Below are 14,472 nucleotides of genomic sequence, written 5' to 3' on the forward strand. Positions count from 1 at the left end.
TGGCTGCTCTTGTAGTCAGGAGCTGAGTGCTGAGTAAAACCCACAGCTCAAGTCAGGCAGCAAATGGCAGGGTGAGAAATTCGAGTCAGGGAATCCCTCCAAAAGGTTCCATTCCTGGAATATTTCTCAGGACAGTTTCCTTGAGAACATCCCTGGAGCCAAAAGAGGCAGTGCCAAGGTTATGTAATGCACTTTGGGGCTGCATGTCCTGGAAAATAGATTTATTCCTACTTTCCATATCTACCTGAAGCACAGCCAGCTGCCCAGGGGTGTCACAATTCCCAGTCCCTGTCTCCTGCCTGCTCTCCCACAACTCCAGCGGAGCTGAATTTCTCCAGCACTGTGCTCTGCAGGATCAGCCACCCCCACCCACCTTCCTCCCCATCCACTGTGCTTTTTCAGCTCCATTTTCAGCTATGAAAGAGGGAATCTCAGACTTTTCCAGTTTCAGGGCACAGTTTGGCTCTCAGCACAGCTGGTAGGTGCCCACCCCACCTCTTCCTTTTCCATCAGTTTATTTCTGCTAGAGAGCCATGAGGGCCAGAGGAATTATGGAGCTATCAGGCCATTTCACAAAGATGCAGACAGGAATTATTTCCAGAGAACTGAAATTAGTTAGATTTTCCCTCATTTCAGAAGCAAAAAGTACCTTTTAAAAGAGTTTATTTGACATAAATATACATTATAAAAAGTACCTTTTAAAAGAGTTTATTTGACATAAATATACATTCGTCACACTATTAAATGATTTAATAAGAAACACGTTTCTTATTAATAATGATTAATAAGCCCGTGTTCCTCTTTCACAGATGCAACAAAAAATCCCTGCCCATCCTTCAACCACTTCCCAGCAGGAAACTGGCAGAGATCACTTCCAAGAAAACTGGACATCCATTTCCAAAACTTACAAAGTTATCCAGAGGCCCTGGGTGTTAGGTTTCCCCCATGAAATACCCATTTACACTGAGAAGAAAATAAACACAGAGCCCCAGAACCCCATACGGAAGGAAAATTATAATTTCTATGTAGTTTAGTGAAGATAAAGGTTTTTTAATTTCCTGATGGAAGGGGGGGAAAAATTAAGGGATAATTTCTTCGTGGAAAGGGTGGTCAGGATTGGAAGGGGCTGCCCAGGGAGGTTTGGAGTCGCCATCCCTGGAAGTGTCCAAGGAACTCCTGGAAGTGGCACTCGGGGCTGGGGACAAGGTTGGACTTGATGGTCTTGGAGGGCTTTTCCAGCCTTAATGATTTTGGGATTCTGACATAAACATGGCCAGACAGAGCAATCAGAGATTAAAAAATCTTCTGATGTCATCATGTATAATTGAATACTTGGAGGAGAAGGCAAAAGCACTTTTCAGGCCAGCCTGGGATCTCCTGTCACATCCACCTAGGCTGGCTTTACAGAGGTGCATTTCCAACAACATTCCTGACCAAAGCCAGGGCTGAACGTGATCAAAAAGCCCTGAAAGCTTCATGGCCACAGCACCAGCCCCTTCTCTGTTCAAAGTTCAGCCTTCCTTGTGTAAACTTTGGGTAAAAAGAGATAAATCCCAGGGCAGGATAAATGCATTGCTGGAGCAGACAGGATTCCCCAAAATCGTTTCCAGTGAGAACAGTGAACTTGCCAGAATTCCTTATTCCACTGTAAGAAAGAGTACAAGTTTTACAGGAACATTTACAGGGAACAGGAAGCTAAATAAAGAGAATTATTACAACTTGTAAGCTCTGTCCTAGAGAGAATAAATGAACACAGCCAGGACAAATTGGTTTATTTGAGGCTGGGGAAGTGTCCATACAAAAGGAAGGAATTTGGGTCCTTTTGAACAAATACATCTTGAATTATTCCGGAACCACTGAGTTTGCTGCTGCTGGGTACAAGAAATTTTCTGATTTCTTATGTAATTTGCCATTGAGTACAATTTCTTTGCCATTGAGTACATTAAAAACCATTCTTAAAAGAGTTCTGAGAAAGCAGTGCACACAAAACAGAAATGAGTAGGACCCACACTGAATAATTTTGCTAATCTTAAAGCTTTAATAAAGGCAGCCCAAGCTGGGCAGAAGCTACAAATCCAACTCTGAACCTGCTGGTGGAGCCTCTCCCCCAAGACTGGACAGCAAAACGTCCCGAACTCCTCAGAGTTCCTCCAGACCGTGGAATTTCTCTTGTTTGTAGTGAAACCGCTCCTCATTCATGCTGTGGATCTGTCCTTCCTTATGAGCAGAGCTCCTGGGATTCCTTGGCACTTAAAGGTTATATTCCCTTACAGGCATGCTTGGAAGTTAAGGGCTCTCAGTGTGTTCATTATAAAATACATTTAGAAATGCTGTACCACTCATTAACTTTCCGAAGTTCTCCTCTATCACAGCTCCCGCAGCATCGGGGACTCACAGCTCACATTCACCCGGATTTATTTTTGTTTTGTTTCCGACACTGAATCTCAGGGAATAGGAGGGAAAGGGCTGAAACCGCCTGGATCTGCGAGCGGGATGTGGAACCGGCTGCGGGCTGTGTTCAGGGGGATGGCTCAGGAAATTAGAGGGGGGGCAAAAGCGGATAAAGAAGAGGATAAAAAGTAAATTCACCAACCTGTTTCTCCTTGCTCTCGGGGTTCCGACTGGCGGCTGAAGCGACGCTGGCACCGCGCTGCTCCGACGGCGAGCCCCGGACGGGCGCTTCCCTCAGCCCGGCTCCCCTCAGCCCGGCTCCCCTCAGCCCGGCTCCCCTCAGCCTCCCTCGGCTCCCCTCAGCCTCCCTCGGCTCCCCTCAGCTCCGGCCCCTCAGCCCGGCTCCCCTCAGCCTCCCTCGGCTCCCCTCAGCTCCGGCCCCTCAGCCCGGCTCCCCTCAGCCTCCCCCGGCTCCCTTCAGACCCGATCCCTCCGTCCCCAGCCCGGTTCTCCTCAGCTTCCCCCGGTTCCCCTCAGCCCCGACCCTTCCGCCGCCCCGCCCCGGCCCAGCGCCCCGCCCGCCCCGGCCCCTCACACGGGATAGCGGGGAAGGAGCTGGGAAGGGTTTGAAACACCGGGACCCTCACACGGGATAGCGGGGAAGGGTTTGGAGCACCGGCACCCTCACACGGGATAACCGGGAAGGGTTTGGAGCACCGGCACCCTCACACGGGACGGCCGGGAAGGAGCAGGGAAGGTTTTGGAGCACTGGACCCTCACACGGGATAGCGGAGAAGGAGCAGGGAAGGGTTGGAAACACCGGGACCCTCACACGGGATAACCGGGAAGGCGCAGGGAAGGGTCTGGATCCCCAGAAGATGCTGAGGGAGCCGGGCAGGGGCTGCAGAATCCCTGAGGGAGCCGGGCAGGGGCTGGAGAATCCCTGAGGGAGCTGGGCAGGGGCTGCAGAATCCCTGAGGGAGCCGGGCAGGGGCTGCAGAATCCCTGAGGGAGCTGGGCAGGGGCTGGAGAATCCCTGAGGAGCTGGGCAGGGGCTGGGCCTGGAGCAAAGGAGGCTCAGGGGCCCTTGTGGCTCTGCACAGCCCCTGCCAGGAGGGCACAGCCGGGGGGGTCGGGCTCTGCTCCCAGGTCGGATCAGAATCTCCTCTTTGGTGTAAAACCACCGATGCTGAGGAGGAGCAGGAAGGATAACAAGGCAGCAGGAAATAAAATTCCTACAGACACAGCAGGAGGGAGAACCTTGGAAGAGTTAAAGCCCATCTCGTTCCACCCTTGCCACTTTCCACTAGACCGGGTTGCCCCAGGCTCATCCAACCTGGTCTGGCACCTCTTAATGATGTTAATTAATTCAAATATCTCAAGACCTGGTTGTGCTATAATGCACATATCCATTATCTGCTGGCTCTAATTGGAGAGCAGTTGATATAAATTACCATTAACTCCACAAGTAATGGACTAAATCACATTTTTGACCCTTTCACACTTCAGCGTTGGAGGAGTTGACAGATGTAAAGCAATACCACGTATTCAACAGGAGCTTGCAATTAAAAAAACAACATCCAAAAATTATTTCAAGCAAGGACTGAGCCCTGCTAGGAAAGATGGACCTTTAATTTTGCTTGTGCTCATCTTTTTGTAAAAGGCAGCAATAATTTAGAACCAGTGAACTAGAGACTGAAAACTCCCAGCCAGGCTCAGCTGAGGGTTTTACACAATGGTTTTTCTTCTCAGCAATATTATTTTAAAAGAAATGCAAACCCACTATCTCCGCTTCATGAGGTATAAAGAAAAATATTTTTGTTTCCCTTTTGCAAGCTCTTCTCAAGTAACCAGACTCAACTATCTTTTGGGTGGTGTAAACACTTCTCCCATGAGCAAACCCACTGATTGGCTTTAATTTATTTATTGACTTTCTGTAATTCACAACCCATTTCCTCAAAGCAGCATCAGCCAATTTCACTCCTTATTAAAAGAAGCATCTCCAAATTGATAAATTCTATTTTTAAAATATTTCCTGATTCTAGTATGGCAGTTTGGGAAATCTGACTCAATACAACTCATGTCTGAGGTTAGGAAGCCACTGAAGCTTTCATATCCCAGACTTTCACAGCATAAGCAAAAGCTGTCAAAAGCTGCCACTAGAAAATCCTTTTATTTAGAATATCTTGAGACAAACATTTGACAGAGTTTTCTTTCACTTCCCCATGTGCCACTGCTGTTCAGCCAGCCAGGAAAAAAAAAATCCCCTACAAAGCCTCCACTAGTGCAAATTTATGTATTTTTGAAGGTTTTTTCCCCCCTGTAACACCTAAACTAAAACTTGAGCTTAATCCTCTTGAGGAAGACAGAAGAGAGGTAATTCCTCCTTTCAGAGGTCTTTGACGTGTGTTCCATTGTGCTTTCACCCTGATCATCCTTTGTGTAAACTGCAATTCCAGTTTATTCTGTCTTTCTTTACAGACCAGCTTTCCTGGAGGCCCCTGAGGCTGAGCCCTGACACGATCTGGGAGCCCAGTGGGATGGGGGAACAGGGACAGGACAGGAGGCTCAGGTTGGACCAGCAGGAATTTCCTCGTGGAAAGGAGATTTGTTTAGATAAATATCCATTTCAGAGGTTATGACATTTTAGAGGAGAAAGTATTTGGTTATAGTTTAAGAGTAGTTATAAGTTTTTTTGTTATAAGGTAATATATAATTCTTTAAAACTAACAGATAGTTGTTATAGAATTTCTTTTGGCTTTTTAATTTATTATTTTTATTTACTTTTATTGTATAGTGATATTTTTATTTAATAAAATATTTTAATATTATTTTAATAAATATGTTCTTTTAATATTATTTTAATAAAATAAAACTATTATTATTATTCATATATAAATATATACTATATATAATACATATATTTGTATATGTTTTTATAATTTTAATGTTTATTATTAAACATTATCTTTATATAAATATACATTTTACATATAAATACATATATTTGTACATATGTTTTTACAATTCTTTATGTTTTTATAATTTAAAAATTTGTAGTTATTTTAAACAACTATATTATATTATAATTTTTATTATTTTATTTATATCGTTTTTATTTGTTTAAGGTATATTTTTATTTATAACTATAGAAATATAAGTTTATGATTTTTTTGTTGAATGTTTGTGTATTGTATTTTTAGATAAGGTCAGGCCTTGGCAGGGGCTGCCCAGGAAGGTTTGGAGTCCCCATCCCTGGGGGTGTCCCAGGAATTCCTGGGGACAAGGTGGGGATCAGGTCCTGCTGGCCTTGCAGGGCTTTTCCAACTTAAATGATTCCAGAATTCTACTACTTTATTTTATTATTATTATAAATTAATATTCTATTATTATTTGACATCTTGCTGCTCAAATGTTTTCATCCCTGTTGTTTCTCTTCATGTTTGAATTAGCTCGGTGAGTTTCCATTTTGCCAGTGCCATTTTGCCTCCAGGATTTTCAGTTTCTCTGTGCTTTATTCACCAGGATATGGAAATCCAGGATGTTCTCCAGCCTCAGCACAGCATCCCCTCTGCTCAGGGCCTCCTCTGTGGAACCAGAGCAACTTTTGGAGAGGCTTTTATTATAAATATAAACAAGGAAATGTTGGTTTTTTTCTCTCAGCCTCCACGTTTCACCTCAGATTTTCTCCCTCAAAGCATTATAAAAATACCAACGGGCCAGAAGCCTTTCAACGAGTTTCATGTTGAAAAACAACAAAACACCATAAAATACCAAGCCCCGAGTGGTTTTGCAAAGCACATGAGAAGATTTCAGTGACCTATGTGCATGTTTTGAATCTAAGTGTGAGCAAGACACACAGAACTGTTCTCCAACAGAACAAAACTTCAGCCTTGAGGGTTTATTTTTTTAAGAATGTGACATTAAAGCAATTCCTTCCACCAATTATGCTGGATACAGTCACAGAGCCTCTGTGTGGCAGATCATAATAATTCCCTGATCTCCTACAAATCAAAACCCCTAATCCCCTGCTCAGCTCTCCTGAGTCCATAACCTCCTGCCTGGTTTTCCATCCACATCGATCCTCTGAGGAGCAGCACAGATGCCAGGCTGGGTTTGGGTTGGAAGGGACCTTAAATCCCATCCCATGGGCAGGGACACCTCCCCCTGTCCCAGGGTGTCCAGCCTGGCCTGGGACACTGCCAGGGATTGCCAACTTCTCTGGAAACTCTATTCCAGGGCCTGCCCCCCTCACAGCCAGGAATTCCTTTGCAATATCCAATCCAAACCTACTTTCCTTTTGTGAAAAATGCGTATTTTATGATTGGCTTCTTGCAAATATTAAAATGAATGTTAAATGTGTTATGTCAGAAAGTAATGCTGTATTAATTTTTTTAAGTAGTGTGTTAAACATAGTTTTAGGTTATAACACAATGTTAAAATAGAAACTATGCTATGTAGGATCCTTTTTTTAAAGAGAGGACTCGCAGTGAGAGAGCAGCCACAGGACACCTGAATCCTTCAGAGAAAGAGAATTTATGGCCCCATGATCAGAAGAAATGAACTTCTTCCTGCCTCAAAGGCAATGTTAGGATTCGGAGGAAGCAGCTGACACTGCCCAGCCAGAATCCTGTGTTTGAATGGAATTTATGCATCATGGATGAGGTGTATGAACATGCAACAGGCTGTTGTTTTTAAGGGTCAATCCTCTGTTAACATGGGTCCCTTTTCGGGCTTATTTTGCCCAGAAAAAGGTACCCAGACTGTCCATAACTCTTTGTTTTTATTGCCTCATATTGTCCTAATCCAAATTGTCCAAATTATTATTACTCTAATTATATTACTATCTTTATAACCATTTTATTACTATTAAACTTTTAAAACTTTAAAAACAAGGGATTGGCGTTTTTCACACTTTCAAGGTGAAGCCATTCCCTCTTTTCCTGTCCCTCCATCCCTTGTCCAAACTTTTCATCGTTTAGGCAAAGAGCACCAGGAGTTTGCACAACAGCAAGCACAGGGAAGTTTCCAAAATGAAAAATATGAGCGCAGAACCTATATATTCACAAGACATGACTCTTCATTTATGCAAATCTGTAATTACTTTATAATCAAAGCATGGTTTGAGAGGCAGAACTGACACTGGGCCAGGAGGGGCAGAGACACAGCAGCTGCTCATGGAGAGGGAAGAAGGGAAAAAGGGAGGAAAACCAAGTGGCACCAAACACCCTTGGCTTCCCAAGGGAAGTTCAGCTGAACCTGTGGAACAGCTGATGAACAGATAATCTTTCATAATATATTCTTTATTTTTCAATAGTTAAGCTCTGTTAGGAATAAGCTTTTGAGGGAGGCAGAAGGGAATGATCTACAAATCAAATTTCCATCCCTTTTTAAGCCTTCACATGGCTGCACAAGAGGTCCCAGGTAATTAGTGCTGTCACCATTAGTGCAGCTTATTTCCCAAGAGCCACGGTGTCATTTGGCAAAAAGAGGATCCTGAGTGCATTCAAGGGGGAAATTTGCAGCAAAATTTACAAGTTTGGCCAAAAAAAGTGGTCCTTGAAGCAGCAGGCTGTGCAGTTTAACTTTCATTTTGACAGGCTGGATGTGTTTGATATGTCTATTTAATGGGCTTTTAAATAAAACCACTGTTACTATAGTAACATTTACATCAGAGGTTGTGCTCATGCTGCCTCTGAGGTACAGAAAACCAATCTGCTCTGCTCACCTTTGTGCTTCACGCCGATATTTTACATGGCAAAGCTGTTTGCTAATAAATAATTTCCTTTTTTCAGAGTATTTTCCTTCTCAGCTTGGAAATGAGGATACATTTGAGCTGGTTGGCTCTGCAGTGACTAAGCCCTGTGTGTGGGAACAGCACTGCTGGTGCCAGGGAGAACAAGGATTGCAGAAAAAGGGATCTGCAGCCTGGGGAAATCCATGCTGCATCCCTGGAAGAGTCCCAGGCCAGGCTGGACTCTTGGAGCAACCTGGGGTAATGGGAGGTGTCCCTGCCATGGGAATGAGATGGGCTTTAGGGTCCTTTCCAAGCCAAACCCTTCCAGGACTCTACAATTCCATCAAATAGGACAAATTTTGCTTTTCTTCTCCTCCTTGAGGTTTCCCTGGTCCAACTCTGCTTTCACTCAACAGCACCAGAACATTTACACAGCAAAACGTGACCCTCTTTAGGTGAGGAAATGAAAGCACCCAGGGTTCTCAATTCCCCTAAAAAGACTTTTCAGTCATGCATGTCCTTGACAGGAATTAGCAGCTGGAAAATAAAAAGGACAAGGGAAGAGTGAAGGACACCTCTCCAAGAGCTTGACTTGATTTTCCTTCTATTTTTCTTCCTGATGAGCATCATTTGCAATCAGCTTTTAGTGCAAACGTGCATGGATGGGACTTTGGAAGAACCCAAACAGTGCTGGCCATGTGAAGCTGGCTTGGCTGATGTCACAACCATGGAAAAACCAGGACTGGCTTTGACTCCAAAGCATTGTTTGGTCTGCTATCCCCAGAGCCCCTGCCAGGGTGACACACTCAGCTCCATCTCAGGCAGGAGAAAGCCAACACCACGACTTTCTCCCTCAGGGGGTGGTGCTGGGGATCTATTTCCAGCAGCACTTCAGAAAAGCTGGCACCAATCTGGGCTCTCAAGTGGGAGCTCACACAGAGACCAGGAATTCACAGCACAGAGCTGGCACAGAGAGAAATGCTGCAGAAAAGGGGAAGGTATTTTAAATAAATGCCTTCATTAAAAAAAAAAATAAAATCTAGGCTTTTTATCAATTTAAGCATTTCTAAATCTGTCAAAAATTCAGTTTGTGATAGTCACAGGCTCAGAAAAAATATCAAATGGGTGGTTTCATCCAAATTGAGGCCACTTTTATGGTTTTGGCTATGGAGAGAGGATTTTACTTAAATGTTTATATCTCAGTGATGAGTTTCATCCAACATGAAATAGAAACCCCATCTACTCATGCCCACAATATAAATGAATCATGGAAGGGTTGGAAGGGGCTATAAAGTTTTTTTTAAATGCCACTACTTTTTCATTAGAGCAGGAGAAGTTTGAAAATGGGTACAAGGATCCTCCCCCACCTTGTCCCACCATCCCAAAAGAGAAAAAAATATTCCTAAATAAGAGACAACCTCACACTTATTTCATCCCCAAAGGGAAAGAAAACATTGCTAAATAAGAGACAACCTCACACATCCTTCATCCCAAAAGGGAAAAAACCATTCCTAAATAAGAGACAACCTCACACAGCTTTCATGGCTCTTTTTTGCTGCATTATTCTCAAAAATCAGATTATTTCACCTAAACATCAAGGGAAGTGCTGGAATAGTGTCCAATTTTAGCTCCTACTAAGCACAAGTTTGGGCACTAATTTTTGGATAAATCCTTGGAAGATTTGGGTTTCAGTGTCCAAAATCTGGCAGCATTTCATCTCTGTTGAGCTGGAGTGCAGATTGGCTGGATCCATCTGCTGAGATGTTGATTTTCTGCTTATTTTCTAGATAATAATAGGTGAGAAGGAATTGCATGAGGGGAAAAAAACACAGGGATATTGAGTGTGTGGTGGGAAAACAGGAAAAAACTGGGCTAGGAAGGGAAGATATGGGAAGAGGCAAGAACGAGAAGCAGATGGATCCTTCTGGGGTGGGAATGATGTGTCCAGATAGTGCTGGCACAGAGCAAGTGTGAGTGAAGGGATGATCCTAGAATTGTGACAGCAGAGAAAGGGTCAGGGACACAGAGTCCCACCAAAAAGGGGTGAAATCTCTGTGAGAGGCACTGGGAGGCTGTGCCCTCAGATTTATGGGATGGTGGGAACACTTGGATGTTCTGAGATTGTTTCCTCTTTATTTGGGAGAAAAATGGGAGCAGCACTGCCTGGGACAGCCATTGGCAGTTTTTGCTGCCTCTGGAGCAGGCTGGGAGCAGCTGGCCCAGGGAGAGGGGTGCTCTGTGTGCCTTTCCCCCCAGGAATTCCACATGGGAATGTTCCCTCAGGCAGCAGCACTGATGCCTTGTGCAGGCTGAGCTGGAGCAGAAGCTGGGCAGAGCTCCAGAATAAAGCAGGGATTCATTCCAAGGATCTCCTCCATGGATGCACCTTGGGCAGCACCAGAGCCCAGCCAGGCCTGCACCCAAGATGAACCAAAATGGCCCAAAATGCACGGCCGGGCACGGGCTCTGTCCCTGGGATCAGTTCTGCTCCATTTGCACCTTGCAGTTCATTGTCCCATTCCAGCTTTAGCCCCTGCAGTCCCACCCTGCTTGTTTTTCTCTCTCCAGCCCACGGGGTTTGTGCTCTGGGGCTGAGATTTGGATCATTTGTCCTTGGTGCCCAGCTGGAGCAGGAATTGTTTTGTCTCCCTGCTCTGTGCACAGAGCTCAGCATCCCCTGATGTGAAGCCCAGCCCCACACACTAAAGCAGCACAGAATGGGAAAATAGAAAAGCCAAACCTGAGGCATCAGCAGCAGCCTTTGCCAGGTGCTCCTGCAGGGGGAGGGAGAGGCCAAGGCACTGCTGGGGCTGGAGGAGTGGGGATGAGCAGGGCAGGGATCAGCTCCCCAAAAGGCAGAATTCCCAGGGAATCAGACAGGAATTCCACACCCACAGTGGTTCACACCACACCAGGCAAGAGCAGAACATTCAAATCCACAACCCACTCCAGCCTCCCCTCACACCCCAGGCCCTGTGCATTTAAAATGTCATTTTTGGACTTTGAGACGCTCTACATCTCCAAACTTTCCCTTATTGATCAGGTATTTGTGGCAAAAGGCCTCCCTTGAAGGCTGCCAAACACAAATCTGATTTGATTATTCAGTGCAGACAGGTTTTCCCTTCAGAAAGGTCACATTTATTTAATTAATTTATTTAATTCCATCCTGGAGCTGGCTGCAGGATATCTGAGCACCCCTGAATCATCCCAGTTCAACATCAGCTCTTTCCCTCCACATCACCACTGCTATTTCTTTGTACATGGGTTAATAATAGATAAAAATGACTATTAAACTTGATTAATAACGCTAATTTCAAAAGGTTTCATTTTGGGGCAGGAGTTTTGAGGTTTAAATGGGATCAAATCCTGCTGCCACACTCAGTCTCCAAATAAAAATACAGCCCTAAGGAATGACCTATTACTGCCATTTAAAAGTTAGCTACTATTCATTTAATGAGATTACTAAAAGTGCTACAGGAAATCAGGTGTTGACTGACCCTCAAAATGAGTTTATCTCATTACCTGCTCATTACAGAGCACAAAATATAATTACTGCAGGAACTTGGAGCACCTCACACAAAAATGAAGAGTTGTGGGCAATAAAAGCACTTCAATGCCAGACAGGTGGCAGAAACTTGGCTTTGCCCTTTGATTTACTTAAAATTCTGCAATGAATCCAAAAGTTTGGCATCTATTTGGAAATAAGCTCCCCAAACTGACTTTATTTCTGTTTTAATTCTTCCCATCACTAAAGGAAAAGAGAGCAGTGCTGTCATTCACAGTGACTTCCATCACTTGTCAGAAGCATCACTGCCTCAACATGAAGATGAGACTAAAATTAAGTTAATTGGGCAATTTTTCACACCAAACCAAAGGCCACACTTTAAAAATATCTCACAGCCCACAAAGCTTGAGCAGCCATCTCAAACCATCACACAGTAAAACAAACACATTTCTTTTCCAAGATAGTAGCAGCGATGAAAGGTTTGTATTTCATAACAATTGTTCTGACATTAAAAACCTTCCAAAGATGACAAATCAACCCCTGTGAAAAGGCAGATACACCTGTGATCATCCTCAGGTGTCCAAAGGGAGGTGAATAATCCCAATCCTAATTGAGGAGATTGGCTGCATCCTAATTAACTTTCCACATTCTCACCTCTGGGACTTCCAGATAAAGGCTGGGCATTTGCAAATTTTGTCTAAGGACTGGCTGGCTCTTAAGAGATCCATGAAAACTGATTTATTTTCTGCTGTAGATTTTAATTAAACAGCAAAATATTTGTTAGGAATGCAGTCTTTAAAGGAATGGAAAGGAAACCCAGCATACTCTGAACTGGTTAAATTAGTTTGTATAATCTGACTTCAAAGATAAAATTTATTTCTGTATGCAGGGGAAATATTCTGCATTTCTTAATCTGTTAAAATTGAACAGAGCAGAGTTTGCTTTTGGGATTTTTATACAGGAAATGGTTTTATCGTCCTGGAGCTGCTCAAGACATCATTTATGTGGTGATAAAAACCTGCCACCCAGGGTGACACTCAGCTGTGTTCTAGGAACAAGGACAAGCTGGTAAATCCTCTCGCCGTGTTTGAGGCAGGGATTTGTGGATCCAACTCCCCATTCCTGCGAGGCACAGGCAGAAATGCCAGTCCCTCAGCCAAGGACAGTGACTGCCCTGACCCAGCTGGGTCAGGCTTTCATCCCCCGATCCCAAATTCCCAGCAACTTCCCCAGGGACAGCTTGAGCAGCAGCCAGAAAGTGACAACTACTGCAGCCTTTGTTTCTGGGTGGTGGAAAGGGCTTTTTTCCCCTTTAAAGATGGAGAACTGGGAACAAAGGCTCCTGTTATACTGGGAAATAGCAGAGCAGCAAAATCCCAACCCCAGATTAAACAGTCCCAACAGAGGGTAAGCAAAACATACAAATGTCACCCTCAATCCTCTTATTCCAAGTGCAGCTTTCAAAGGCACTTTAAACACCCTTCAACTCATCCCCAAATGCCCAAAAAAACCAAAAACACCCAGGCAGCATCTGCCATTTATTGCCATGGACCAAGAAAAGGAAAGCAGCACAGTTAGGGCACTGGAAAATGAAGCTCCAAGCAGGGATAAATCAAAATTCAAATGTATTGATAACCTGAAATGCCCCCCTGGACCTACCAGAGACACCAACATTGCTGCTTGTACCTCAGAATTATTCTCCTTTTAAGGGTTTCAAGTAATACAAAACTCCAGCCTGAATATGATTTCTGCTTTGGTTTTTTAACTCCACAACAGTGAGCAATTCCTTTTCTCAGCATTCCCCAAGAAAATGTGCAACTGGAAATATGTAACACAGGCAGCTTCCACCAGGGAATTTCCACCAGTTTGGCTGGGGGCAAGCAAAGAGCTAAAAAATATTGGGGGTTCAGATCCCAACACCTGGGCTGAGCTGAAATTCCTCTTATAATCATTTCACAGAAGTCTTCCCTGAATGCAAAACTGCAGCAGGAAGGGCAATTATCATATATAATGTGTATTTATCATTAACATCATGTGCATTTATTATTAACATTATGTGCCATTTTGCACAGTTATGCTGACTACATCTAAATTGCTGTATTAAAGAAAGTCATGGGTTGAGTCTCATTTGGAAAACAAATCTTCCATCTGTTCCCCAGCAATTTCCTGAGGGAAAAGAGGGGTGTTTTTATAAAATAATAAATTATTTTATAATTTTATATTTTAAAAAATATAAATTGTGTCCCCAGCAGAGGTGGGCAGGAGGAACTCCAAGTGTGGAATCTCCTGCACAGGCAGACCAGGGGTGGGAGAAGAAGCAGGCACCAAGCAGTCCACTGGAAAGATAAATATCCAGAATATTTGTTACAATCTAGAACTATTCTATAAAAAAATAATAATTCCATTAAAAAAATAAATACTGGTCATGGGGAATAAACACCTGTAACCCATTTTTAATATAACTGAGAAACAGCTGAACCAAACCTCAAAATAAAGGGCAAAAGCAAAGCAATAAAACAAGATAAATACAGAACAGCCTTTTGAGAAAATGTCTCCAGCTGATCTTTTACATTTGATCCCAATTCAGCAGCCAATGCTTCCTCACCCATTTTATCAGATTCTCCCTGGAAAGCCCTGCAGTAGGAACTGGTCCTGTGTTTGCAGGGGCCACTTAAACAAATCAATGGCTCATTAGTACCTGGTGAGCATCCAGCTTAATGAGAGAGTCTGTCCATCCTTTACCAGAGCCCAAAACAATCCCTGCAGAGCAAACAGGATCTGAAAAGTCCTGCTGTGTCAAGAATTGAGATCAGGGTTATAAAACTCATTTTCGAGCTTT

Source organism: Molothrus aeneus, chromosome 9 (genome assembly GCF_037042795.1).
Source record: "Molothrus aeneus isolate 106 chromosome 9, BPBGC_Maene_1.0, whole genome shotgun sequence".
Taxonomy (NCBI): Eukaryota; Metazoa; Chordata; class Aves; order Passeriformes; family Icteridae; genus Molothrus; species Molothrus aeneus.